We start from the raw sequence: 26,430 nt of genomic DNA, 5'->3' as shown, positions 1-26,430 counted from the left end.
ATGTGGGGCTCGAACTCACAAGCATGTGAGATCATGACATGCACCAAAGTCCTATGCTTAACCGGCTGAGCCACCCAGGCACCCCCGACCCCTGTTATTCTGCTTTATCATTTGGTCTACTGGATGAAGACCAGTCTGTACCAGTCTGGGGCCTGCTGGCCTTCAGATTTCTTCCTCACCCTTCTACTAACTCTGATCCATAGAGGGCCTTCCCTCTGCAAGAGATTTTACCAGATTGAGTCAGCTGGTTTTCAGCCAGGTTTGGCCAATGGGAGAGGATGGCACAGAATGAAAAGGATGGAGTACTGGGAAACAGTATTTCTTGCTTTCTCTGTCCAGCTCCAGCAGGATCTCGAACACCAACTCCCCCTGGGTCTCAAGCAATAGCTCCATTCTAAGTCTGCCAGAATTACAGCTCCCTTCAGGTGACTGGCCCCTGGGGTCTTCCGTCCCGCCAAGAAGGCTTACTGTCCCTTCTTGCTATTGCTAATCTTTTAATGTTTGTTTATTTTTGAAACACAGACAGAGCAGGGGAGACAGAATCTGAAGCAGGTTCCAGGCCCTGAGCTGTCAGCACAGAGCTTGACGTGGGGCTCGAGCTTATGAACCGTGAGATCCTGACCTGAGTCGAAGTTTGACATTTAACCAATGGAGACACCCAGGCGCCCCTTGTTATTGCTAATCTTAAAGTGTCTCTTTGTCCTACATGAGCTGCTCTTATATCAAGTGTGAAACCAATTTTCTTTACTCAGTTTCTCATTTCAAATACTCACGAGAAACCTATGTCCTGAGTCCATACAAAGAAGAGACGGTGGTCTATTACCTTTCTGTGTAAATGACAACTTAGCACGGTGCAGAATTCAGGAATTGCAATGTATCCAAAAAACATACAACACGAACAAAAAACCACACCCCCAGAGCAGAGTTTCACACACTTTACCATGCATCAGAGTCACCTGGAGGGTTTATTAAAAACACATTTCTGGGGCACCTGGGTGGCTCAGTCAGTTATATGTCTGACTCATGATTTTGGCTCCGGAAATGATCTCAGTGGTTTGTGAGTTTGAGCCCCGCACTGGGCTCTGCACTGACAATGCTGAGCCTGCTTGGGATTCTCCTTCTCTCTCTCTCTCTTTCTTTCTCTCTGCCCCTCCTGCCTGCGCTCTCTCAAAATAAACACTTTATTTTTTTTAATGTTTATTTTTGAGAGAGAGAGAGAGAGAGAGAGAGAGAGACACACACACAAAGAATGAGCAGGGGAGGGACAGAGAGGAAGACAGATTCAGTAGGCTCCAGCCTCCGAGCTGTCAGCATAGAGCCCGACGTGGGGCTTGAACCCACGAACTGCGAGATCATGACCTGAGCCGAAGTCAGATACTCAACCCACTGAGCCACCCAGGCACCCCCAAAATAAACACAGTTTAAAAATGAACAAAAACACAGTTCTGGACCCCACCTCCGGAAAACTGAGGGTAGGGCTCTGGGAGTTAATGTTCTAAGAAGATGCCCAGTAGTGAAGCTGGCACCCTACAGACCGACAGAGAGGCACTGCTGGGAAAGCTGCTCCAAGACCTATGAGGATTTCAGGCCACTTAAAAGATGCCCGCATTTATCTTTGGTTTCAAACTTAACAGGCCATGTGCATAGTTATGCGATTCAGACCTTAACCTTGTAGTTGAGCAAATTCACTGGAATATCATCACGGCATTGTCCGCCCACTGTAAATGTTTCTTTTTTTCCGAGCTGAAGAAGATGGCCTGGACTTATTTTAGAAAAAAACAATTTTCTGAAAGTATTTTTAAGTATATATTCCTGTTTCATTTGTTCTCTGTCCTCTACTCGAGGCAGCAACACCAAATTATGCACACATTGGTTCTCCACCGTTGAGACCCCAGCCAGGACACTTCTCCTCGGGGTCTTACAACTTGGTGAGATGTCCTACTGGGCCCAGCTCATCTTCCCAGAGGAGTGCTGCATTGGGAATGAAAGTAGGCACTCTGGGAACTTCGTTTCACAATAAACTTTTCTTTTAGTGTTTATTTTAGAGAGAGAGAGAGAGAGAGAGAGAGAGAAAGAGGGGAGGGGAAGAAAGAGAGGGGACAGAAGATCCAAAACGGGCTCTGAGCTATCAGCACAAAGCCCGATGCAGACTCGAACTCACCAACGAGGAGAACATGACCTGAGCCAAGTTGAAGCTTAACCAACGCCACCCAGGCGCCTCCTTACATATTCTTTATATGCATCTGTTAAAATAGTGGGGAGCCAACCACAGATCTGGCCTCTGAGAGAGCCAGGGTCTGTAAAATGAAACATGGCACATGGCGTTGGCTACTTCTCCATCCTGCCACCAAGGTCATTCTGTGTTGAGGGACTGGCCCGGCCCCGTTTTCTCCCTCAGTTTTTCCAGATATCTAATCTCCATCCTCCAAATTGGGGATTCTTAGTAGGACCTTAGAAAATCCCTGTGCTTCCCTCCTTTCCCATTGCAGCCTGTACAGGACTCCTCCTTCAGCTTGGTCAAGATTAAAGTGATCTATTAGTTACTTTTTATAATCTGAGGAGTTTTTAGAGAAAAATACCTGGTTTCTGAATACCAGGTTTTCTAAACTATCGTTAATATTTTTGTTCACTTAGGTTGTAAGGAAGGTTTTTTTTTTTTAATTTTCCAGCAAATTTCCTCGTTTAAAAATAATACCCTCATAATGGAGAAAATTAGGAAAGCATGGAAAATAGAAAAATAGGATATAGGGGCACGTGGGTGGCTCAGGTCATGCTCTCATGGTCTGTGGGTTTGAGCCCCGCGTCGGGCTCTGTGCTGACAGCTCAGAGCCTAGAGCCTGCTTCAGATTCTGTGTATTGTCCTCTCTCTCTGCCCTCCCCCACTCATGTGCTGTCTCTCTCAAAAACAAACATAAAAAAAAAAGGAAATAAAAATTGCCCATCATCTCACCATCTGGAAGTAACCAATGCTAACATTTTGCATACTTCCTACGTTTTTCTTTGGATTTTAACTTGGTGAGAGAAAGATTACATAATTCAATTTTTTTTTAACGTTTATTTATTTTTTTGGGACAGAGAGAGACAGAGCATGAACGGGGGAGGGGCAGAGAGAGAGGGAGACACAGAATCTGAAACAGGCTCCAGGCTCTGAGCCATCAGCCCAGAGCCCGACGCGGGGCTCGAACTCACGGACCGCGAGATCGTGACCTGGCTGAAGTCAGACGCTTAACCGACTGCGCCACCCAGGCGCCCCAATTCAATTTTGATCTTATATTTTTATTAGTAGAAATAGGGTGTCTGGGTGGCTCAGTCAATTAGGGATCTGACTCTTGATCTTGGCTCAGATCATGACCTCGAGGCTCCTGAGTTCAAGCCCTGCGTGGGGCTGACAATGTGGAACCTGCTTGAGATTGTTTCTCCCTCTCTCTCTCTGCCCCTCCTCTGTACATGTGTACCCTCTCCCACATAAACTTAAAAAAAGTAAACTAAATATATTTTCCAGGTCAGGTGCAGTGATTTGGTGGGAATATAACCCCATCTCGATGGCATGACCAAAGGTCCACTTGATTACACTTTTGCTCCAGGGTAATTATTAGTAATGCCTCTTTCACTCTCAAAAGTGTCTCAGTGAAGCCAACAGTGAAGAAAGTTGGAGAAAACGGTTTTATGGGGAGCTTAAAGGAAGTCAAGATAAAGGTAACTGAACCAAAAGAAGGCGAGTTTTATGTGTATTATTTAAGGTTTGAAGATCCATTATATTTAGCTTTTCTTTTGGTAATAAGCAGTTGGAAAAGCCAGAGGGAGAGGAGAAAGAAGGGTTAAAGTGAATTTAATCCTTATGTTGGATGTAACCCACCAGGAACAATGGCATCAAACAATGCCTGACTCTTCTATTAGAGCTGTTCTCCTGGAAACTCCATTGTCCCTATTGCTTGGCACTTGTGATGCTAAGGGTTTGAGTCTAAGCTACACCTAGACCACAGAACCTCTGCCAGTTAGTGCAGAAGAGGCATTTCCACCGACAAATTTGCCAGAAGGGGCCTCAATTTGCATTTGCAAATTACAAAAATTTACAAATTTTTTTTTTCTTCATAGTTTTATACAGGCCGTATGTCTGCTTAGTGAAAACTAGGTCACATATGGATCTCCAGCTGCAAGAGGGTCTGGGAAATGTAGGTTTACTTAAAAACAACAACAACAACAACAACAATGCAAAAAAGATTTCCAGCTTCTATAGTACAGGAAGGCAATAGAGGGTGTTCAAGTTTGGGTTGAGTGAGCCAGTTTACAGGATTTGCCATAACCTACCTGCCTAAATAGCAACAGTTGCCAGTATGTAAAATACAAATACACATATACAAATTGAAAATTCATACAGTACAGAAGGCATAAAATTAAAGGTAAAGCTGCTTCGTATAATTCTTCTCCATCCTCTCTTCCTGTATTAGTCATCTATTGCTGCATAACAAATTAACCCCAAACGAGGCAGCTTTCGAAACAAAACACTTACCCTGTTCCTGTGGGTCGGAAATCTAGGCACTGAGCAGGTGGTGCTCTACGGCTCCCGCTGTCGACTGGACTTCAGTCTCTTGTAACTGCTCCGCGCAGGAAGCTCCGTGCTCCTTGGGAGCATGCTCACTTGTGGGTGGGATTCACTCCCTCATGGACAATGGACCGACGGCCCCAGCTCCTCATGGGCTGTTGGATGCTGGCGCCCCTTGGTTCCTTGCCACCTGAGACTGTGCATCGGGCAGCTCACAAATAATAACCAGCTCCCCTCCAAGTGAGCAGACTGGAGAGAGGGCAAAAGAAATCCAAGATGGAAGCTGGTCTTTCTAGAACCTAATCCTGGAAGTGACATCCACCACTTCTGAATTCTATTCATTAGAGACAAGTCAGTAACAGCAGCCTACACGCAAGAGAAGGGGGTTTAAGAACCAGGAGGTGGCATCATCTTAGAGGCTGCCAGTCACACCCCCTTCCCCCCCATGTCCCTGTCACCAAAAAGCAGCCACTGTTAATAGTGTCTTCAGATTCCTTTCAGTGGGGAACACACACACACACACACACACACACACACACACACACAACTGGATTTAAATCAACTTTCCAGAAGTAACCTGAAAGTGTGCCAATAGTTGCTGCTAAGATTTAAATGTCAACCATTTCTAAGTGGCATGAAAGTCATCCCCCCAGCCAAGGGGACCAGATGAGCACCAAAACGCACAGCTTGTGTTCAGCAAACGAGGTAAACAGTACGGCTGTGGTAATGTGGTGACGGTGCCCAAATGTATGTTTACATTTTCAAATAAAAAAAAGAAATCAACCACAGAACATATGGGCCATGCCTCAGAAGGAATTTTGGGGACACCAGTCTGCTCAGAAAATAGGTCCACCCATGTCTGCAGGGAACAGGCTGATGTTCCACGACACTGACATGTTGTAGCCTGAGATACAAACAACAGTGATTGGGGTCTGCTGGCTCCAGCCACCACACTTCCCTCTCTCTCTCTCTCTCTCTCTCTCTCTCTCTCTCTCTCTCTCGGCACTCCTGGCCAACTCTGGAAAAGTGAGATTATTAGTCCCTCTCAGAGATGAGCAGACAGATTCTGAAAGAAGAGATCTGTCCACCTTCCCCAACCTGGGGGTCTTCTGGCTTCAATGCCTTTGCTCGTTTACTCAACTCCCCAGTGTCAAGGGTCAGCGTTAGACTCTCCCCACTTCTACTGATGCTCAGACCCTTCCACAGCTATTGTCTGGCTTGCTTATCATGTCCTTCTAACTCAGAAGGATATTTTCCAGTGGTCACCTGCCAGCCCCTCTCCCAAGTGAAGGATGTGGGGGGTGAGGATTATTATATGGTTCTCATCTGGTTCCAATTAATCTGGATAAGGGATGCTTCCCAAGGTTTTGGGTTTGTTTTTTCTTTTTTCCTTTTACAGAAGCCAACAAATAATTAGAAGTCATTCTTAAACTGTATACTGCAGCAGGACACTGGCTGCTGGCTTTTGTCCTGAATTTAAATTAAGAAAGCAACTAAAAATAGATAGAAGACTCAGCTATTTGGAGAGAAAACTCTACAAATAACACTTGTAGAGACTGTCCAAATATAACCACTAAGACATGTAATTATGTTAGAGAGACTGCTGGGTATTAGAAACTACTAGAAGCTATTTGATTTAGAAATTTGAGCTGTAACTGTAGTTGGAGGGTGGAGGCTGGCCAGGAAAGTGTCATCCAGACTGAGAATGCCCTTTAAGACTGAAAAATAAAGGGACACCTGAGTGGCTCAGTGGGTTAAATGTCCAACTTTGGCACAGGTCTCAATCTCAGTTTGTGGGTTCGAACCCTGAGTCAGCTCTTTGCCAAAAGCTGAGAGCCTGGATCCTGCTTTGGATTCTGCATCTCCCTCTCTCTCTGCCACTCCCCTGCTCACCCTCTGTCTCTTTCTATCTCAAAAATAAACCTTAAAAAAAATTTAAAACAAACAAAAAGACCGAAAAACAAAGCAAGCCACCCCATACCGTTTTCACAAAGCTTTACTCAGGGTAACTTACTGACTCCGGGCAGAGGTCAGGTGGATGGATGATTCAGATGGTATGCAGTGATCTTCCACCCCTATTCTCCATCCATTAATCCCCAGCTTTTGGTGGGGGGCATGGAGAGGAGGTCAAAGTTTTCTCAAGTGGTGCCACCTGGGCACCTGTCATTTCTCTTCGACATCTGAAGCGGGACCTTTTGTGCGCCACGTCAGGTACATCAGGACAAGCCCGCCTGCCTTCTGGGTAGGGTGTACATTACCCTCCGTGGGGCCTGGAGCATGTGGCCCCAAGGGTGGTCACCACGTGGGCATCAACAAGATGGAGAGTCAAAGAGGGAGTAAGCACTGCCAGCACTCCCATGCTCCGCACCCCCATCTTTACAGCCCATACAATGTTCACGCACTGTTCTTCCAAGATGGCCCCAGAGCCAGATGTTGGGAGGGGCTAGCATCCCTATGCCACAGCAGCCATATAAACAGCAACAGGAGATTAACCGATACCACCCTGGCTTTTTGCCATTCCTAATTCTTGAGAGGCAGGGACAAGAACCGCCCTCGCTAACTTCCTGCTGAAAAGGGCTGTAGACCAGGATTTGAGGAATGAAACTGCCTTGCATCCAGTGGCAGATACTCCCCAGTACGAAGCTGAGCCCCTATCCTTCATTAGAGCCGTGATTTGGGAACCTTCGTATACAGTCTGAAACAGGATCTCATTCCACATTTCCTAACAAGGTCATTCAGGTCAGTTCAGCTCAACAGTGGTCTCACTGCAGGAGGCGGTCCTGCAGGTGGGCTTTCAAAGTCAAGCCTATAGTGTGCAAGCGATCAGGCAGAAAATTAGCCAGATACGCAGGGAAACCGGAAGAACTCAGGATCCAGCCTAGTTTTATAGGTAAACAAACATTCAAGGACAGTTAATCATAACTAGAGTCTAACACACATGAAGGTGTGTTACTGAAACCATTTTTTTTTCCTTTCTAAAATCACCATTTCCAAAGGTAGCCAAATTAAGACTAAGTTGTTTGTGGAACAAGTTTTAACAAAGTTAGCCTAATTACTTATGTAAGTGCTACAAGAATGGAGACTGGCCATTTAGGCTTTTAGATCTGCTTTGCTGGAACTTCTCATAAGGAATTTCAGATGTGAGCCTCTAACAACAGCCCTCCAAGGCTAAGAGCCAAGCCAAATACTTGCCTTCAGACTCGCCTGCAATACCTATAGATTTGGGTTGCCTCCTTTCTTCTGGAGGTCCCCAAGATCTCCTGAGGTTCCAGAGCCTGCCAGGAAGTGACCTTCTTTACTCACTTGGTAAGGCTTTCCCAAATCCTGTAATCAAAGTACCAGGCCAACTTTTACCACGGAGCTTCATTGGCTCCATAAAGTCAACCTTTGTTCTTTAAGGCTGTCTGCTCATATGTGAGCCTGTACACGTCTCTATCAAATAGAACATTGCATTCACAGCCTTGGTAATAAAATGTTTCCAATGGTGTAATGTTATACGGAGAACATTCTTACTGAACTTATGGAAAGATCTATAGTTGATTTTCCATCTTGTCATTGCCACAAGCTCCCGCCAACCCTGCCTGGATATAAACTTACATCCAATTCACAACTCGTATCTGGCATGAATAGAACAAGGGACTGTATTTGTTTTACTACCATTTTGGCTGTTAAAGCCTCTTGTTAGTTAGCACCCCACTCCCAATGGCTTCCCTTCTTACTTTCTTACATCATACACAAAAATAAACTCAAAATGGATGAAAGACCAAAATGTGAGACAGGAAACCATCAAAACCCTAGAGGAGAAAATAGGCAACTACCTCTTTGACTGTAGCCACGGCAATTTCTTGCTCAACACATTTCCGAAGGCAAGGGAAATAAAAGCAAAAATGAACTATTGGGACCTCATCAAGATAAAAAGCTTCTGCACTGCAAAGGAAACGATCAATAAAACTAAAAGGCAACTGATGGAATGGGAGAAGATGTTTGCAAATGACATATCGGATAAAGGGTTAGTATTCAAAATCTATGAAGAACTTACCAAACTCAACACCCAAAAAACAAATTAATTCAGTGAAGAAATGGGCAGAAGACATGAATAGGCACTTTTCCAAAGAAGACATCCAGATGGCCAACAGACACATGAAAAGATGCTCAACATCACTCATCATCAGGGAAATACAAATCAAAACCACACTGAGATACCACTTCATATGGGTCAGAGTGGCTAAAATCACAGCTCAGGAAGCAACATACGTTGGTGAGGATGTGGAGAAATGGGAACCCTCTTGCACTGTTGGTGGGAATGCAAACTGGTGCAGCCGCTCTGGAAAACAGTGTGGAGGTTCCTCAAAAAATTAAAAAATAGATCTACCATACGACCCAGCAATAGCACTACTAGGAATTTATCCAAAGGATACAGGAGTGCTGATGCATAGGGGCACATGCACCCCAATGTTTTGGGCAGTGCTTTCAACAATAGCCAAATTATAGAAAGAGCTTAAATGTCCATCAACTGATGAATGGATAAAGAAGATGTGGTTTATATATATAATGGAATACTACTTGGCAATGAGAAAGAATGAAATCCTACCATGCACAGCAACGTGGATACAACTGGTGGGTATTATGCTAAGTGAAATAAGTCAGAGAAAGACAGATAGGTTTTCGCTCATATGTGAAACTTGAGAAACTTTACAGAAAACCATGGGGAAGGGAAGGGGAAAAACAGTTTCAAACAGACAGGGAGGCAAACCAGAAGAGACTCTTAAATACAGAGGACAAACTGAGGGTTGATGGTGGAGGGGGGGGAGGGGAAAATGGGTGATGGGTACTGAGGAGGGCACTTTTTGGGATGAGCACTGGGTGTTATATGTAAGTGGTGAATCACGGGAATCTACCCCCAAAACCAAGAGCACACTGTATGTGCTGTAGGTTAGCCAACTTGACAATACATTTTTTAAAAAATGGTTTCCCTTCTTAACCAAGACATACAAAGGTCTTAGTATTTTTGCTAGATGGGGAATAAAAAGTTTCCAGTAACCCAACCAACCAATAAAAGCCTGTAATTCATTACCATTTTAGGGACTAGGAAGGCTTACTCTATCTTATCAATGACCGCTTATGGCATCTCTTTTGTCTTATGTGATCACAACTTTTCCTATTGACCTCGCCCTCATCTTCATGACTAAGTCCACCTGTAAGGACGAGGCTATTTGAGACAGAGAAGATAAATGAAAGGTTAACATGACATCTACAGAACAATAAGGCACCATCTTCTCTGGCAAGATCCATTTTTCCAAATCCCTGGCTATCATGCCTTGACAAATTGTGGGACTAGGGAGTACTCTTGGGGCAACCCCTGGAGGGTCCATTGTCTCCCATCCCATGTGAAAGTGAATTGGTCTTGGGATTCAAGTCCTAATGGAATGCTGAAGAAGGCAGTAGATAGAGCCTGTATACAATGATGTCTTGTGTGTCATGATTTTTTCTAACAATGAGACTATATTGGGTACCATGGCAAGGATGGATAGAGTGATTTTCTGAGTTCCCTGTAACCTACTGTCATTGGCCAGACCCCATTAGATTTCTTTATAGGCCACACCTGACTATTGAATAGGTTTTGATCAGGCCTAATTACCACCCTCCCCTTTCCAATTCTTTAATGGTGGCAGTGATCTTGGTGATCTCGTAGCTTATATTGTTTCACATTTCTTACTCTCCAGGGAACTAGCAACAGTATAGGTTCCCATTTTGCATGACCCATGACAATGGGTTTCATTACTGGGATAAGCAAGCTGAATTCTTCTGTCAAAGCTGTGGTTAGATCCAGATTCTGTAAAACATCTATGCCCAAAGAATACTCAGGAATGGGGGAAATATGCACGAGAAAATAGCAGGGAGGAAGTGTGCCAGTCTGTAGGAAGACTAGTTTGGCCTTGATAATTTGTCCCCCATACCCATCAGCAGCCTTTATTTCTCCCTGAAATTTCAAGGAGTTTCCATAGGTAAGTGTACATTTAGCTCCAGCATCTATCAGAGTTAATACAGTCTGTTAGAACAAGACCAATAAATAGTTAATTCAACATGGGGCCTCTTCTGGTGGACTCCTATTGCTCATACTAGAGGGCAACACAGGCCTAGTCCCATTTCTAGGGGTGGGGTGGGGGGTGGGTAGCCACTCCCAAAATTCTGGTTGTTACTATCAGGAAGGGCTCTTAGCAACACACCTGGAGTTTTTGAGCCTTCTCCCAAGGAGATAAACTTCTTTCCCTCAGGACACATCTTCCATAGGTTTAGCAGGACCTAATTGGGTTGTTGGTCTAGATTTTCTCTCGGGGTCCCAGATAACATTAGATCTTGCCACACTTGTTTAGGAGAGACTTTGATGAGTTCCCTTCCCACCATCTTATTGATGGCAAGATCCTTGGTTTTTCCCCATTTTCCAACCCATCTCTTTCCCTCGTGACAATTTCTTTGGGGTTCACTTAGGGCAGCCGCTGTGGTGGTTGACTTAACAGTGGGCCAAGGAACCACAGGGTAAGGACGGTTACTGAAGGCCTCTACCATGCCCCCCAGGGTGGGGGGGGGGCTGTGGGATAGGGTCCTTCACACAAGGGGGAAGCAATTTTTCTTGTGGGCCAATAAAATGCTGGCATAGAAGGCAGGTTTCATTCCTAGTTCACCCACAATTTCTTGTAGCTCTTCCACAGAGGTCCAGCAGGACAGACGGGAGGGAATATCCCCCTTGGTAGGCCAGGTTATCTTAACAGATAGCATTTTCCAATCATTAAATTAGCTAAGGGCCTGCTCTTCTCGCCCACGCCTGTGGCATGGAACCTTCATCACGACGCATTCGACCAAGGCTGTCCCGACATCCCAAACCCATTCAACACCACACCATCACCCCCAGTATCCCCAGGTGGAGACGCCCAGGCTGCCGGCCCTTCTGGCACCCAGACCTCCGCCAAAAGTGGCTGGTTGGCTCCCCCAATTCCACAGCTGGCCACTTCGTCTCTAAAGCCCACGCTTCTCTGTCTATCCCAACTCTCTCCTTATGGGAAGCTCCCCGGCCTCAGAGTCTGGCAAATCACAGATCAATGAGCAAGCTACCGCCGGAATAGCTTGTTCACTTTGGCTCCTCTGTTTCCATTTCCCCACCATCTCAGAGATCCAACGAGCCCCTGGGTGTCTTGGGGCGTCCCGTACTCACACACTGTCTGAAGTGTTCAAAAGACCCAGTCAAGTCTCCCCCCATCACAGTGGCTGCCAGCTGGGGTTTCAGCCACCAACAGCAGGCTTAAGCAATGGCTCTCCCCCAGCATGGCCCCTTTACCCAAGCTTGCTTCCTTTTCAGTCTCCTGCGGGGCTCTCCCATTGTTAGAAGGTGGAAGAAGGTCCGTAAAGTGTCCTCCAGACTAGACGGCCCCTTAAGACTGAAAGAAGGAGGCCACACAGTCCCGTTTTCAGAGTACCGTATTCATTTACCTAGGGTAACTTACTGGTGGGGGCAAGCGAGCAGAAGAACAACCCAGATCATACACACCCATCCTCTACCCAACCCAGACCTCAGAGCCCGGCTTTTATAGAGCGAGGGGCATGGTGGTGAGGTCATAGGGTAGTTATCTAAAGTGGCAACACCTGTGCACCAATCAGCTCTACTCGTTAATCTAAAGTGAACCCTTCTGGGGCCTGGGGAGCTCTGTCTGTTAAGTGTCCGACTCCAGCTCAGGTCATGATCTTGTGGTTCGTGAGTTCAAGCCCCACGTCAGGCTCTGTGCTAACAGGACAGACCCTGAAGCCTGCTTTGGATTCTGTGTCTCTCTCTGCCTCTCTCTCTCTCTCTCTCTCTCTCTCTAGCTTATGCTCTGTCTCTCTCTCATAAATAAACATTAAAAAACTTTTTTAAATCAAAAGTGCTAAAATAGCGTTTCAGGATGAAGTACACATTTGACAAATATTTGCTGACCTGAGATCAGGCATAGGAAATGCAAAAATAAATAAAAGCATCTCTGTGATTCTAAGAGTCTGAAGAAGCAGAATGACGGGGGATCATATAAAAATAGGTATAGTACTCTGAAGGGGGCACTTATTTATTTATTTATTCATTTTTTAATGTTTACTTATTTTGGAGACAGACAGAGGGTGTGAGCAGGGGAGGGGCCGAGAGAGGGAGACACAGAATCCGAAGCAGGCTCCAGGCTCTGTGTTGTTAGCACAGAACCCAAGGCCCAGGAAGGGGTGGGGGAAAGGGGGGCGGAGGGGGGGAAGGGCACGGGGAGGGGGGCCTTGAACCCACAAACTGTGAGATCATGACCTGAGCCGAAGTCAGATGCTTAACCAACTGAGCCACCCAGGTGCCCCTGATTTATTATTTTCTAAAGCTTATTTATTTACTTTGAGAGACAGTGTGAGCAGGAGAGGGTCAGAGAGAGAGGGAGACACAGAATCCGAAACAGGCTCCAGGCTCAGAGCTGTCAGCACAGAACCCAATGCGGGACTTGAACTCACAGACTGCGAGATCATGACCTGAGCTGCAGTTGGATGCTTAACTGACTGAGCCACCCAGGCGCCCCCAAGGGGACGTATATTTCCCAATTCTTACGTTTTCGTGAGGAACTGGTGTTAGACAACCCGAGGCTTTTCTCCACCCCTTCCCTTCACTGGAAACCGGGCCACGGGTGGATTACCTGGTAATCGGAAGAGGAAACTGGACTTGGTTCTTTGCTCTCTCCCTCTCCGTCACCTCGCCCCTGCCCTTAGGTTCTCCGCCATCTAACTCCAGGAAGCATGGGAGGGGAGGTTCTGCCCTTATTGGTGTCAGCCCACATGACCGCACACGTAAACTTCATCTTCCAGGGTCCAGTGTACAGGGAACGGAGCTGGCAGTCTGATCTCCGTCCGATGTTCCCCATGTCCCTCTGTTAGAACTAGGTAAGGAAGAGAGATTTATTTACTGTGCCCCTTAAAACTCCAAGAAAAATAGGACTGGTGTTAAGTACGGTACATGTTGTAGGACATGAAGGAGAGACCCCCTCTTCCCACCGGGTATGTAAGGGCCTCACGGCACAGATGTTCCTGGGGCTAGATGTTGAAGTATCTGGACAAGGAAAGCAGGAAAGAACATGCCGGAGAAGATGTTGGAAAAAAACCTGCCCTGCACGAAAGTGTGTGTCATGGCAGGAAAATGGAAAATAGTGCATGTGGCCGCCGGGAGTACAGGCTGTGGGGAGGAGAAAGTGGGGCTGGGGTCACACTGTGGAGGTCCTAAGGTGGAGGGCATTAGATAGGTCCCTGTACCCCACTCCCAAGAACTCAGTGCCTCTGAGACAGAGAGTCACTATTTGTTCATTGCAAGAAGTACCCCAGATGGGGCACTGAGAGGCCTGAGAAAATTGAAACTTAAAAGCTTAAGTTATGGGAAACTGAAACCTAACCAAGCTTAACCAGCTTGTTCCGCTTCTGTACAATTGCTTGGCGCGCCCATGTATTCCTGATCAATCATTATTGCCTGGCACATCCGTATATTCTTGATCAACCATTGTTACTTGGCACATCCGTGTATTCCTGATCAATCATTGTGATACCCGTACCCCCGGTTGTGGTCTGACCTAAAGGCAGGAACCAATCCAATACTGTTAAGTGTCCAACTTTAAACACCAACCAATCGCAGCTCTGTAACTGTGGAAAATTCCTGATTTCCCCATGAATTGTTTGTACCTGTCTATAAAAGGGGTGTAAAAACCTCTCTCAGAGCCTCTTGGTGTCACCAGCAACAGGGGCGCAGAGGTCCATGTTCGAACCTACAATAAATGACCCTTGCTGCTTAGCTTTGACTCTGGACTCTGGTGGTTTGTTTTTGGGGGTCTCTTAGACTCTGGGCGTTTCAGCACCTGGGTGTCTCAGTCAGTTAAGTGTCCAACTTTTGATTTCAGCAGCCCACATAATGACAGCGCAAAGCCTGCTTTGGATTCTCTCTCTCTCTCTCTCTCTCTCTCTCTCTCTCTCCCCCTTTCTCTCTGCCCCTCCCCCATTCGTGTGCGCACGCGCACTCTCTCTCTCTCAAAATATATAAACTTAAAAAATAAATAAAACTTAGTTTTTTGTTTTTTTTTTAAAAATTTTTTTTAATGTTTATTTATTTTTGAGAGACAGACAGAGAGACAGAGCATGAGCAGGGGAGGGGCAGAGAGAGACGGAGACACAGAATCCGAAGTAGGCTCCAGGCTCCGAGCTGTCAACACAGAGCCCGATGCGGGGCTCGAACTCACAAACCGCGAGATCACAACCTGATGCTTAACCGACTGAGCCACCCAGGTGCCCCAAAACTTTTTTTTTTTTTTTAAAAGAAGAAATTAAGCCACATTTTTTATCAATGTTTGGGATTTGTACTTTGAGATCAAGAAAGATACCATGCAGGGCGCCTGGGTGACTCAGTTGGTTGAGCGTCAGGCTCTTGATTTTGGCTCAGGTCATGATCTCACAGTTCATGAGCTCAAACCCCTGCATCAGGCTCTGCAGTGACAGCTCAGAACCTGCTTGGGATTCTCTCTCTCCCTCTCTCTCTGCTCCTCCCCTGCTTGCTCTCACTCTCTCTCAAAATAAATAAACATGAAAAAAAATTAAGTATTTCTATTTGTCCACCCGTTGATGGTAAACGTGCTGGCTGACACACGATTGTGGTTGGTGTGGGGGCCGTGGCGTTCAGTGGCTGCATGACGTCAGGAGCACATCTACCGAGGAAGCATCGGCCTTGTGCTGCCTCTCAGCTCCAGAGACACCCTTTCTGCCTGTTCCGTGATGGTGGAAATGGGCCTTGTAAGCATTTTCCTTTTGTCCGCTTGGTAAGCTTTTAAGGCAGAGAGGCCCGATGAGACATCCAGGCTCCAGTGAGGCTCACCGGCTCCGCTCCTAGAGCCACTTTTGTTTTTACTGCTCCTTCGATGCCAGGTGCCCGCAGGGCGCAGCTGTCTCTGGCATTTCTATGCCACACTGCCTGCGGCATCTTTCAACTCGGGCGACGACAAAGTAGCCAGGAGTCCCAGACACTTTAGGCTCGTGTCACTGTTCTCTGCACCTTGTCCTCACCCCCGGCCATGTGCGCACATGGTGTCCAGGGCTGGTCGCCTAGTGAGTTGGCTGCCTGATAGTTTCCCGAGCCGTGCAGCCCCAGCCACGCATGTAGGCACGCTAGATTCCTGCAGAAGGTGGCTACGTCCACTTCCAGTTACAGCAGCGACAGTGGCCGGGCCCTGACGCCCTGTGTGTACCAGGCCACCAGCCGTGGCTAAGCTTTGCCCCGGAGACCGGTCTCTGTGGCCTTCCTGATTCAAACACCACATGCTCCACACTCGCTGCCCACCTGTCCACCCACCCTGACTCGTGTGCATGCAGAGGCTGCTCCCTGCTTGCCCAGCATCTGTGGCCCAGCTCTGTCCCAAACAACCCAGCAACTTCTCCGCCACCCCTCCCCTCTTCAATGAATTCTGAACCAAGCCTTGGGAATGGGGCCCCTTCCAAGTCTGTTCTTCCTTATGTATTTTCCTTTAGTGCTTCTGACTTCTCTTGAGGTCTTCCAAGGTCTTCTCTGACCATAGCTTAATAACCATCTTAAATCATGAGCAGGCAAACTTTTGCTCTGAAGAGCGAAATGGTAACTATTTTAGACTCTGCAGGCTACAATCTCTGTGACAACGACTTGCCCCTGCTGTTGTACTCGAAAGCAATCACTGTCCATGCGCAGAAGCATCGGTGTGGCTGTTACAGTAACACTTTAGTCACAAAGCTAACCCAACCGTGGTGGTCATTTCCCTATACATGCGTATATCAAACGACCGTGTTGTACATCTTCGACTTGCACAACGTTATCTGTCAATTATACATGCTGTAATATAATGTAATGTAATATAATCCAATACAATGTGTCAACTGTCAGCACTCTGCTCACACCTCAGTGAATGTGTTTGCCGGCAGGTGGTGCTGCACACGGATCAGAAGGCTGCCCTCAGGCAGCTCCACTCCCTTTGCCCCTCCCCGATCCCCACCTCCCAGGCCAGAGGTGCCCAGGAGAACGGTCTTCAGGGGCATCACTTAACCAATAATTCAAGGGAATGGGGGTATAAATACCCCAGCTCCCTTGCCCCGTGGCCAGGATAATTCCAAGGCATGTGTTTTACAGGGATCCCTAGAACTTCCCATAAGACGAAGCCACTGTGTTAGCTGCCTTAGGAACAGACCTGTTATTGGCTTCCTTCCTTATCCTACATCACCTTCCCATTCTCCTGATGGCTTCCCGAACCCCCAAATAGATGCTGTGCACTCAGTGCTAGCCTCAGTGTCTGGTTCCTGGGGGAAATCCTACTGGGAACAAGATAAAAGTATTTAGGGGTTGTTTTTGCTGACACAGCACAGAGTAAAAAAAAAAAAAATTAAATTCTTATTAAATTAAGAAACCTGTGCAGCATATAATTCACAATCGCACTCAAAAACCCTGAAATCACAATAGCAGCTGCACTCATTAAACCTCAAATACTGTATATATGCCAGCACAACTGAACTGCATTTTTTTTTTTTTTTGGAGTGGAAGCTGAGAGTGAAAACAAAAACACTGATAAAGGGCAATTCAAGTTTTTAATCTCTTTGCCTCCTGTCATCAACTGGAGTTTAGAAATGTTTGAGCCTTTGAAGAATTACTCTGTAAATCAAGTTCAGTGTCCTACAAATGGTATTAAACTTTTTTGTAATGTAGTAACCTAAAGTCGGTTTGCATTTTGTTTAGAATATTAAGCAAATGCAGCCCCCCAAATCTCAGCATTATGAAGTTTTGGATTTTGATTTAAATTGTAGTTTGAAAACCATACTTGCACTCCTACAACTCAATAAGAATAACATAAACAAGCAACCCAATAAAAAAATGGGTAGGGGTGCCTGGGTGGCTCAGTCGGTTAAGTGTCCTACTCTTGGTTTTGGCTCAGGTCATGATCTCACAGTTTCATGAGTTCCAGCCCCACACCAGGCTGGCTGCATGGAGCCTGCTTCAGATTCTCTCCCTCTCTCTCTCTCTCTCTCTCTCCCCCTCTCTCTCTGCCCCTTCCCCTCTTGCACTGTCTCTCTGAAAATAAATAAATTTTTTTTTTAAATGGGTAAAAAACTTGGGGCACCTGGGTAGCCCAGTCGGTTAAGCATCTGACTTTGGCTCAGGTCATGATCTTGCAGTTCGTGGGTTCGAGTCCTGCATTGGGCTCTGTGCTGACAGCTCAGAGCCTGGAACCTGCTTCGAATTCTGTGTCTCCCTCTCTGTCTGCCCCTCCCCCACTTTCTCTCTCTCTCTCAAAAATAAACATTAAAATTTTGTTTAAAAATGGGTAAAAAACTTGAATAGATATTTCTCCAAAGCTGTACAAATGCCAAATAAGACCATGAAAAGATGCTCAGCATCACTCGTCATCAGGGAAATGCAAACTGAAACCACAATAAGATACCACGTCATACCCATTAGGACAACTATCAAAAACAGGAAAAAAGAAAACCCCAGAAAATTACAGGTGTTGGCAAGGATGTGGAGAGACCGGAAGCTTTGTGCACCGTTGGCGGGAATGCAAAATGGTACAGCCACTATGGAAAACAATGTGGCGGTTCCCCCCCCCCCCCCCCATTAAAAATTGAACTACCATATGACCCAGCAATTCTAGTTCTGGGTCTCTATCCCAAGGAACGTAAAGCAGGGACTTCAAGAGATATTTGCACTCTCATGCTCATAGCAGAATTATCATTCACAACAGCCAAAAAGTGGAAGTAATTCATTATGTCCACAGACAGATGAACGGATAAAGGAAATGTGAAACATACAGATGATGGAGTTATCATTCAGTTTTTAAAAGGAAAGAAATTCTGACACTTGCTACAACACGGATGAACCTGGAAGACATAACACTAAGCGAAATAAGCCAGTCCTAAGAAGACAAATACTGTATGGTCCCGCTTGTGTGATATTATCTAGAGGAGTCAGATTTCTAGAACCAGAAAGTAGAATGGTGGTTGCTAAGGACTCGGGGAAGGGAAGAATGGGGAGCTGTTTGCTGAACGGTACAGAGTTTCAGTTTTGCACAGTGAAATGAGTTGAGTTCTGTAATGGTCACACAACAGTGTAGCCTGAATGTACTTAATGGTTAAGGTGATACATTTTATGTGTATTTCGCTGTAATTTAAAAAGGCGAAATACAAAAAAAAAAAAAAAAATTAAGTTTATTTATTTTGAGAGAGAGAGAAAGCATAAGTCGGGGAGGGACAGAGAGAGGGGGAGACAGAGAATCCCAAGCAGGCTCCATGCTGTCAGTGCAGAGTCCAATGGGGGGCTTGAACTCATGAATCGTGAGGTCATGAACTGAGCCAAAATCAAGGGTTGGACATTTAATCAACTAAGCCACGTAGGCACCCCACAAAATAAAAATTTTAACACAAGATACTTTGTATGGAAGAAAAAGCCAAGACCTATGAATATTTGGACTGAAATATTTACATATTTCTCTTTTTTTAAGTTTATTTATTTAGTTTTGAAAGAGAGAGAGAGAGAGAGAGAGAAAGTACATATAAGTGGGGGACGTGCAGAGAGGGAGAGAGAGAATCCCAAGCAGGCTCTCACAGTTGTGAGATCATGACCTGAGCCAAAATCAAGAGTTGGACGCTTCATCAACTGAACCACCCAGGCACTCCTATTTGCACATTTTAACATGAAAAATTTTGAAATGAACATATTCTCCATTTAGCAGAATTTTTTCTGTACTCTCTTGGCATGTTAGTACCTGTAAAGCTATTATTTTCTTAATTAAAATATATATTATGGTATGCAGAGAAGAATCAAGTAGAGCTGTGAACAATTTTAAATTTATTTTTATAAAAACGTGCATTTGAAGATGACTGGCAATTTTGTGAAAAAATATTTAAATCATTAAAAAGTATTTCAGACAACTATTGGTGACAGAGAAACAGATACGGCGGAGAAGCAGATTAAAGTAAGTGAATGTGTAGCAGGAATAATTATTTTCCTTACGTCATTTCAAAGGGTTAAAGAATCAATAAAAAGGAGTTTTTTATAAATTTTGCTTTAATATATGTAGAAATCTGTTACCTTCTCTAGAAAGTATTTTTCTTTAATGTTTACTTATTCTTGAGAGAGAGAGAGAGAGCGCGCCCAAGGGGGGAAGGGGCAGAGAGAGAGATAGACACAGAATCCAAAGCAGGCTCCAGGCTCCGAGCTGTCAGCACAGAGCCCGACGTGGGGCTCAAACTCACGAACCGCAAGATCATGACCTGAGCTGAAGTAGGACTCTTAACCCGCTGAACCACCCAGCCACCCCGAAAGTATCTTATTTTTAAAAAGAATTTTTATAGAATTACTTTATAAGCCCATAAACATGATAAAACCAGCCAGGGGCCAATAAATACATATTTCAACTTACATGATTCGTTCTTAGCAAACTTTTTCTGTCTTGAAAATATTCTTGTTTAGATGATTAATTATATGCTTAGCTATTTATAAAGTTGGTACGTTCCCCATTTGGTTGCTGATCCACGAGCAGCGGGTTGTGAATCATAACGTGCTCGTGCCCAGCCTTGGGAGGACACCGTCTAGAGCGGGCATTCCAAGGCCTGCACGCTTCAGGGGAAAGCTACACCCCTTTGTGCGGCTGGAGACACTGATGGGGTGGCAGAGACCATCGGGAAACGAGATTCTTCCAGTTCCATTTAAGGCTGACTTCAAAACAGGCAGAGCTTTACACGGGCTCCCAGGCAGCAGGGAGGCAATGTTGCTCTGCTGTCACAGCTTGTTTTCCTCTTTCATCTGTGTCTCAGCCCCAGCAGCTATAGCAACTTTAACTGCAAAAAGCGTCTACTTGTCACATATGCCTCAGGGCTCTCCCTGAGCGATGCTGGGGGCCTTGGTGCATTAGCTGTGGGCCTAGGCAGGTGGCCCTGGATCAGTGTTCCCAGATGGTGCATCCAGAGACAAGAAGGGAACCGGGATGAGACCAACGTCTTGACATCATGTGGCTTGTGTGCGGTTTCTTGAATCACCTCCTCCTTCTCCCCAACTTGGGATCGCTGATCACATATACTTCATTGTGTCCAGTATTTCATGACCCGGGCTGTGGTTTCAATCACAGTGAATGATGGAATCTGTTTTATCAGCAAGTAGATAAGGAGGGGCGATGGCCTTGTTATACGAGGAATACATCATCCCGAACTAAGGAGGATTCTGATAGGTTGTCTTATTCTTGGCCAAATATTTTAGCTTTCCCGCCTTATGTGCTTTTCTGGCACATTATATACTCCCACAGCTGAAGTCAGGAGTGCCCACGTGATTTATGTTGACCAATGAAACGAGGGCAGAAGAAATGTGTGCTATTGCTAAGCAGAAGCTGTAAGCGCCAGTGGGTGATTCTCCATGTCTCTTCTCTCTCTACCACAGCAACTGCCAATATTTCAGGTCGAAGCGGCTCTTCTAGCCTGGTCCTAGTATGAAGATGTCACAGAGCAAAGCCATAGCGACCCGTCACCATAGATAGGTAATGTGAGTCAAAAATAAATCGTTATCGCTGTACGTCTCCAAGATTTGGAGTCTCTTGTTACTGTAGCATAATCTGACTTATGCTGACTAATACATAATCTTTGTAAACTCAAAGGCTAGCAAAAAAAAAATTAGGGGGTGCCTGGGTGGCTCAGTTGGTTGAGCAAAATACTTCGGCTCAGGTCGTGATCTCATGGCTCATGAGTTCAAGCCCTGCATCGTGCTCTGTACTCTGTACCGACAGTTTGGAGCCTGGAGCCTGCTTCGGGTTCTGTGTCACCCTCTCTCTCTGCCCCTCCCCTGCTTGTACTCTGTCTCTCTTACTCTCTCAAAAGTTAATAAACATTAAAAAAAGAAAAAAAGTCTAGGTATGTCTGGACATTCTGCTTATAGGACTCCCAGAGAAGAAGGGGATGAAAAACACAGTAGAGGCAAGCCAGGCAGGACTGCAGCAATGTAGTCTCAGCTGTGGTTAGATGTTCAGGTAGTGGGAGGATGTTTCCAGGGTAAAAGTGCCTCAATCTGATAGGTGGGAGGGGTAGAGGTGGGCACAAACGGATGTTCTAATAGACTCAGAACTTGCTACGCTCACATTCCTTATCGTGGAGAACCCTAGGAGATACCTTATGGATGACTGTGTTGGGAAAACAAATGTTTAAGTGCAAAAGTAAAGAGAAAAGGAGTAAAAATAGTCTGGTCTATTGCACAGCCCTACATGTGCTAACGAGGAAGCAGTGCTCCATTCTGTCTCAGCGGATCTGCTTGAAAAGAGCAGGAAACAGGAGAGAGAAACTGGGCTTTGGAGGTTTATCCTAATGTTACAAGAAAAGAGGCATCAAAAAGACAGTTTTCTACTGTTACAGAAGGCATACAAGTTACTCTAAGACTAGAATTAAGAATCTGATGCCTTAGGGGCGCCTGGGTGGCTCAGTCACTTAAGTGTCTGACTATTGATTTTGGCTCGGGTCCTGATCTCACGGTTCCTGAGATAGAGCCCCTTGATGGGCTCTGCACTGCGCATGGAGACTGCTTGGGATTCTCTCTCTCCCTCTCTCCCTCTCTGCCCCTCTGCCCCGCCCCGATAAAATATTTTCTGGGCTCCTGGGTGGCTTAGTCAGTTGCGTGTCTGACTTTGTCAGACTCTGTGCTGATGGCTCAGAGACTGCTTGGGATTCTCTCTCTCTGCCCCTCTCCTGCTCTCTCTCTCTCTCAAAAATAAAAAAAATAAACTTTTTTTTTTTTTTTTAAAGAATCTGATGCCTTGCTTTTCTGTTTCCGCTGTGACAATTCTGCCCTGTAGCAACGGAGACCCCATCTAGTGGCTAATAATGATCACGGAGGAGAGAGCACAGGGAGGCATGGGAAACACCTTGGCGAATGCTTCCTAATTCTGTCCATTCCCTCATTTCGTACAGCATCACTTCAATTTTCCTCCTGCTACACTGCCCTGTGGGTGCGATTCTGGTGCACAGTGTCTGGGGGGGATGCGGCACTGTGACCGGTAGGGCAGATGTAGGAAATCCCTAGCCTGGCCATTTAGCTCATAACATGCATATAATTAAATATACCTCAACCAATGTGACTGGTGTGCCTACAGGCAGGTTTTCAAGAAAGAAGAACGTCACCAGAGAGACCCAGCATGAGCTGCAGTGAACAGAGGGCTGGCACAGCAGGATGTATGGACAGCAGGAGAAAAGGTGCAGCAGCTTAAAGGGAATATGGCGCCTCTGCCCGAGGCCCTGTCCCACAATCTGGGCTAAAATAATCTAACACCCCAAATGAAGGAAGGGAGTGCCGGATGGACTTTCAAAAGGCAACACTCCCGGGCGCCTGGGTGGCACAGTGGGTTGAGCATCTGACTCTTGATTTTGGCTCAGGTCATAATCTCATTGTTCATGAGTTCAAGCCCAGCATCGGGCTCTGCACTGACAGCGTAGAGCCTTCTTGGAATTCTCTCTCTCTCCCTCTCTCTCTGCCCCTCCCCTTCTTGTGTGCACGCTCTCTCTAAATAAACATAAAAAAATTAAAACTTAAAAGGCACCACTCCTGTTTTACAGCAAGATATGAATAATGGATGATTTTGAGACCAAAATGGTGAGTTATGCTTCCCTTTCCCCAAAGACTAATGCCTTCATACATGCACACGTGTGTGCACACAGACACACGTGGACGTATGCAGAGACACAAACTGAGGACTAACATGACAAAGGAGACAGGGCTGGCAACGGCACACTGGCCTGACCTGAGGTGGCAGGGACCCAGGAAGGTGTGTGGAGCGTGAGAGCTGCATGTCTGGCTCAGATGTGGCTGAGATACAGGCTCTGTTGGAAGAGCTGGAAGAGGGGATGTCTGGGGACAAGCACTGGTGAGGGAGGGAGCACATCACATCCCGTGCCAGTCTTGCCCTCTGTACAGAATCGGGAAGGAACTAACGAAACCCTCCCCTGAAGGTTGAAGCCGATTCTAAATATAGATGCCGCAGGCATCGCCTGGGCTCCGCCCAGCCCCTGGGATGTTTTCTCTGCATCCTTCTCCTGCCTTCCTTTGCTTTGGCCCACAGAGCTCTGCAAGTACGATTCTTCCGGACGACTTCCCCAGCCTCCCAGGGCAGCCTCTCCCTGCCTCAAAGATGCCCCAGCACTGACCAGTAGTGCTACTAAATTTCTCCCATCCACTCCTCCTGCTGCCAACAATGACTATGTCAGATCATGCCTCGTTCTTCTGAGAAGGCTTTTCATCTCAGCACATAAGCCCACTCCCCATCTGACTGAGAACCCTGAAGCCACCAGACAGGAGCTCCTTCAGCTTCCTGATACCAAACCTACGTAACCCACGCACATCCACACCCATCGGGGTGCTCCTACCCCTGCCGGCCACCCCCTTCTTCCGGGCCTGGGACCCTCCTTGCTTCTGCCATCACACTATCAAATACCCCTATTCCAGGACGCCTGGGTGGCTCAGTCACTTACGCATCCGACTCTTGGTTTTGGCTCAGGTCATGATCTCATGGTTCATGAGTTTGAGACCCGTGTCAGGTTCCACACTGACAGTGTGGCGCCTGCTGGGATTCTCTCTTTGCCCATACCCTGCTCTCTCTCTCTCTCAAAATAAATAAATAAACTTAAAAAAAAAAATTTCCCCTCTGCATCCCCAAGGAACTCTTCCCAATTAGACCTTTCCCAACACCACTGAAATGTGCTCAAGTCTCTTTGGTTTTTAATATTACCTTCCCTTCAGTGGGATGTGATTAGGGAGGAAACACATACTAAAATTCTGGTAATGTTCTTTTCCTGAAGTTGGGTGTGGGTCCATGGGTATTTGTTTATTATATTCTTTTTTTTAATTATTATTATTTTTTTTTTAATTTTTTTTTTTAAGTTTATTTATTTTTGGGACAGAGAGAGACAGAGTATGAACGGGTAAGGGGCAGAGAGAGAGGAGACACAGAATCGGAAACAGGCTCCAGGCTCCGAGCCATCAGCCCAGAGCCTGACGCGGGGCTCGAACTCACGGACCGCGAGATCGTGACCTGGATGAAGTCGGACGCTTAACCGACTGCGCCACCCAGGCGCCCCTAAATTATTATTATTCTTTTAATTTGAGAGAGAGAGCAAGGGAGGGGGCAGAGGGAGAGAGAAAGAGAATCTTAAGCAGGTTCTGTGCTGATGCAGGATTTGATCCCACAATTCTGGGATCACAACCTGAGCTGAAATCAGGATTTGGACACTTAACTGACTGAGCCCCTCAGGCACCCCTCTTTTATACTTTAAAATATACACACATTACATATGTTCTTTTGTGTATATGAGTTCTTCATAATTGAAAAGGCAAAACGAAACCAGGGCATCTGGGTGGCTCAGTTGGTTGAGCATCTGACTCTGGCTCAGGTCATGATCTCATGGTTTGTGGGTTTGAGCCCGCGTTGGGCTCTGCTTTGGATCCTGTGTCCTCCCCTCTCTCTGCCCCATTTGTGTGCTCTCTCTCTCTCTTTCCAAAGATAAAACAAAAGGCAAAACAAAACCAAGCCTCTCAATCACAAATCATTATTTATCCTACCACCACATTTCACTTTTCTTTCACAACCAGCCTTCTTGAAAGAAATGTCTGTTATTTTCTATTTGTGAATATTTTGCCTCTTTAGGCAGTAAAAATTGAGAACATTGTTTCTTCTAGAAAGTAATTGAATGTCTGATATTGTGTTTTTCATTTAGATCATGACATTAGGGAGCTGGAGGGGGTCTTCAACCTCAGAGTTAAGAAACCATACTTTTTTCCCCTCTCAATGAATTGTAACATTTGCAACGTGTTAAATGTGCAATTTCAAATCCTGTCTTTTTGGATAATGTGATCTCACCTTTGCATAGGATAAAAACCAGAAGGAAATAATGTATTATTAACCCTAATTGTCTCTTAAATATATTATTAATAATAATTGTCCTTTGGTGATAGAATTAATGAGCTTTTATTCTTCACTGTTTTTCTGCACTTCCTAGGATGTCTACAATGAGCATATATTGATTTCACAATAGAAAACAAACCCTACTGAGGAAAAAAAGAGAAGTCTGTATTTTCTGCCTGTTGTCTTAATTCCTTAAGTTTCTCCTTAACCTGTTCCAGGCTGGACACTGCTCCCACATTACCTGCTCCCACATTACCATTCCCCAGTCACTCCTCTGAACTGGCTCTGATAAGGTCAGCACCGATGTCTCCTATGTCAATGGCAGATACTGTTCAGACCCTGTCTGACTGCACAATTCAGCAGTGTTCCTGAATGCTCTCGACCACATCTGATTCCTTGCGACTCTTCCCTTGCCTTCAACACTGCCACAGTCTCCTGCCTTCCCCTCTCTCTACCCCTCTGTCGGCCCCTTCCTAGCCCTCCTTTGTGGACTCATCTTCCACTAAGCCACTAGATCTAGAGTTTTACAAGGCCAAGTCTTCTTTTTTTTCTTCAATATATGCTTTCTTTTCACACAACCCTATCCAAGATCATTAGTTTTAACTGCTATCTCGAAGCTGTTTATATCCAGTTATACCTCAGGCTCACACATTTTCTTTAAGTTCCGAGTACATATATCCAACTACCTACTTAATATCATCCTTTGGCATCAAAGGCACTTTAGGCACCTCATGTGCAAGACCAAACCCGGGCTCTTCCCCCACAATTCTGGTCTTCTGCCAGTGGTCTCTGTCTCAAAGAAGCCTCATACCTGTTTTTCTGGCCGTCTTCTCTTCCACCACAGGACCTTTGTACATCTCAATCTAGCTGCACAGAATGTTCTTCCTTCTTCTCTTTCCTGAAGGTAACTCCAGACATTATTCA

The 26,430-nt window shown here is 45.8% G+C and overlaps 1 long non-coding RNA gene across 4 annotated transcripts in view; it reads right to left on the bottom strand.

Moving 5' to 3' along the window:
* Positions 1–26,430, bottom strand: part of LOC147583343 (uncharacterized) — a 103,353-nt gene that overhangs the window by 37,639 nt on the left and 39,284 nt on the right. For 3 of the 4 annotated variants that reach the window (XR_015248114.1, XR_015248115.1, XR_015248117.1), the window contains exon 1: positions 4,511–4,922. The exons of the other annotated variant lie outside the window; for it this stretch is intronic. This is a non-coding gene — a long non-coding RNA (uncharacterized LOC147583343). Of the gene's footprint in view, positions 1–4,510; positions 4,923–26,430 lie in introns of those variants that run through there. 4 annotated transcript variants of the gene reach the window in all.

This window comes from Puma concolor, chromosome A2, assembly GCF_028749965.1.
Source record: "Puma concolor isolate L17-30 chromosome A2, mPumCon1.1.hap2, whole genome shotgun sequence".
NCBI lineage: Eukaryota > Metazoa > Chordata > Mammalia > Carnivora > Felidae > Puma > Puma concolor.
Note: the sequence above shows the minus strand (reverse complement) of the source record. Positions and strands in the feature narration are given on the sequence as shown.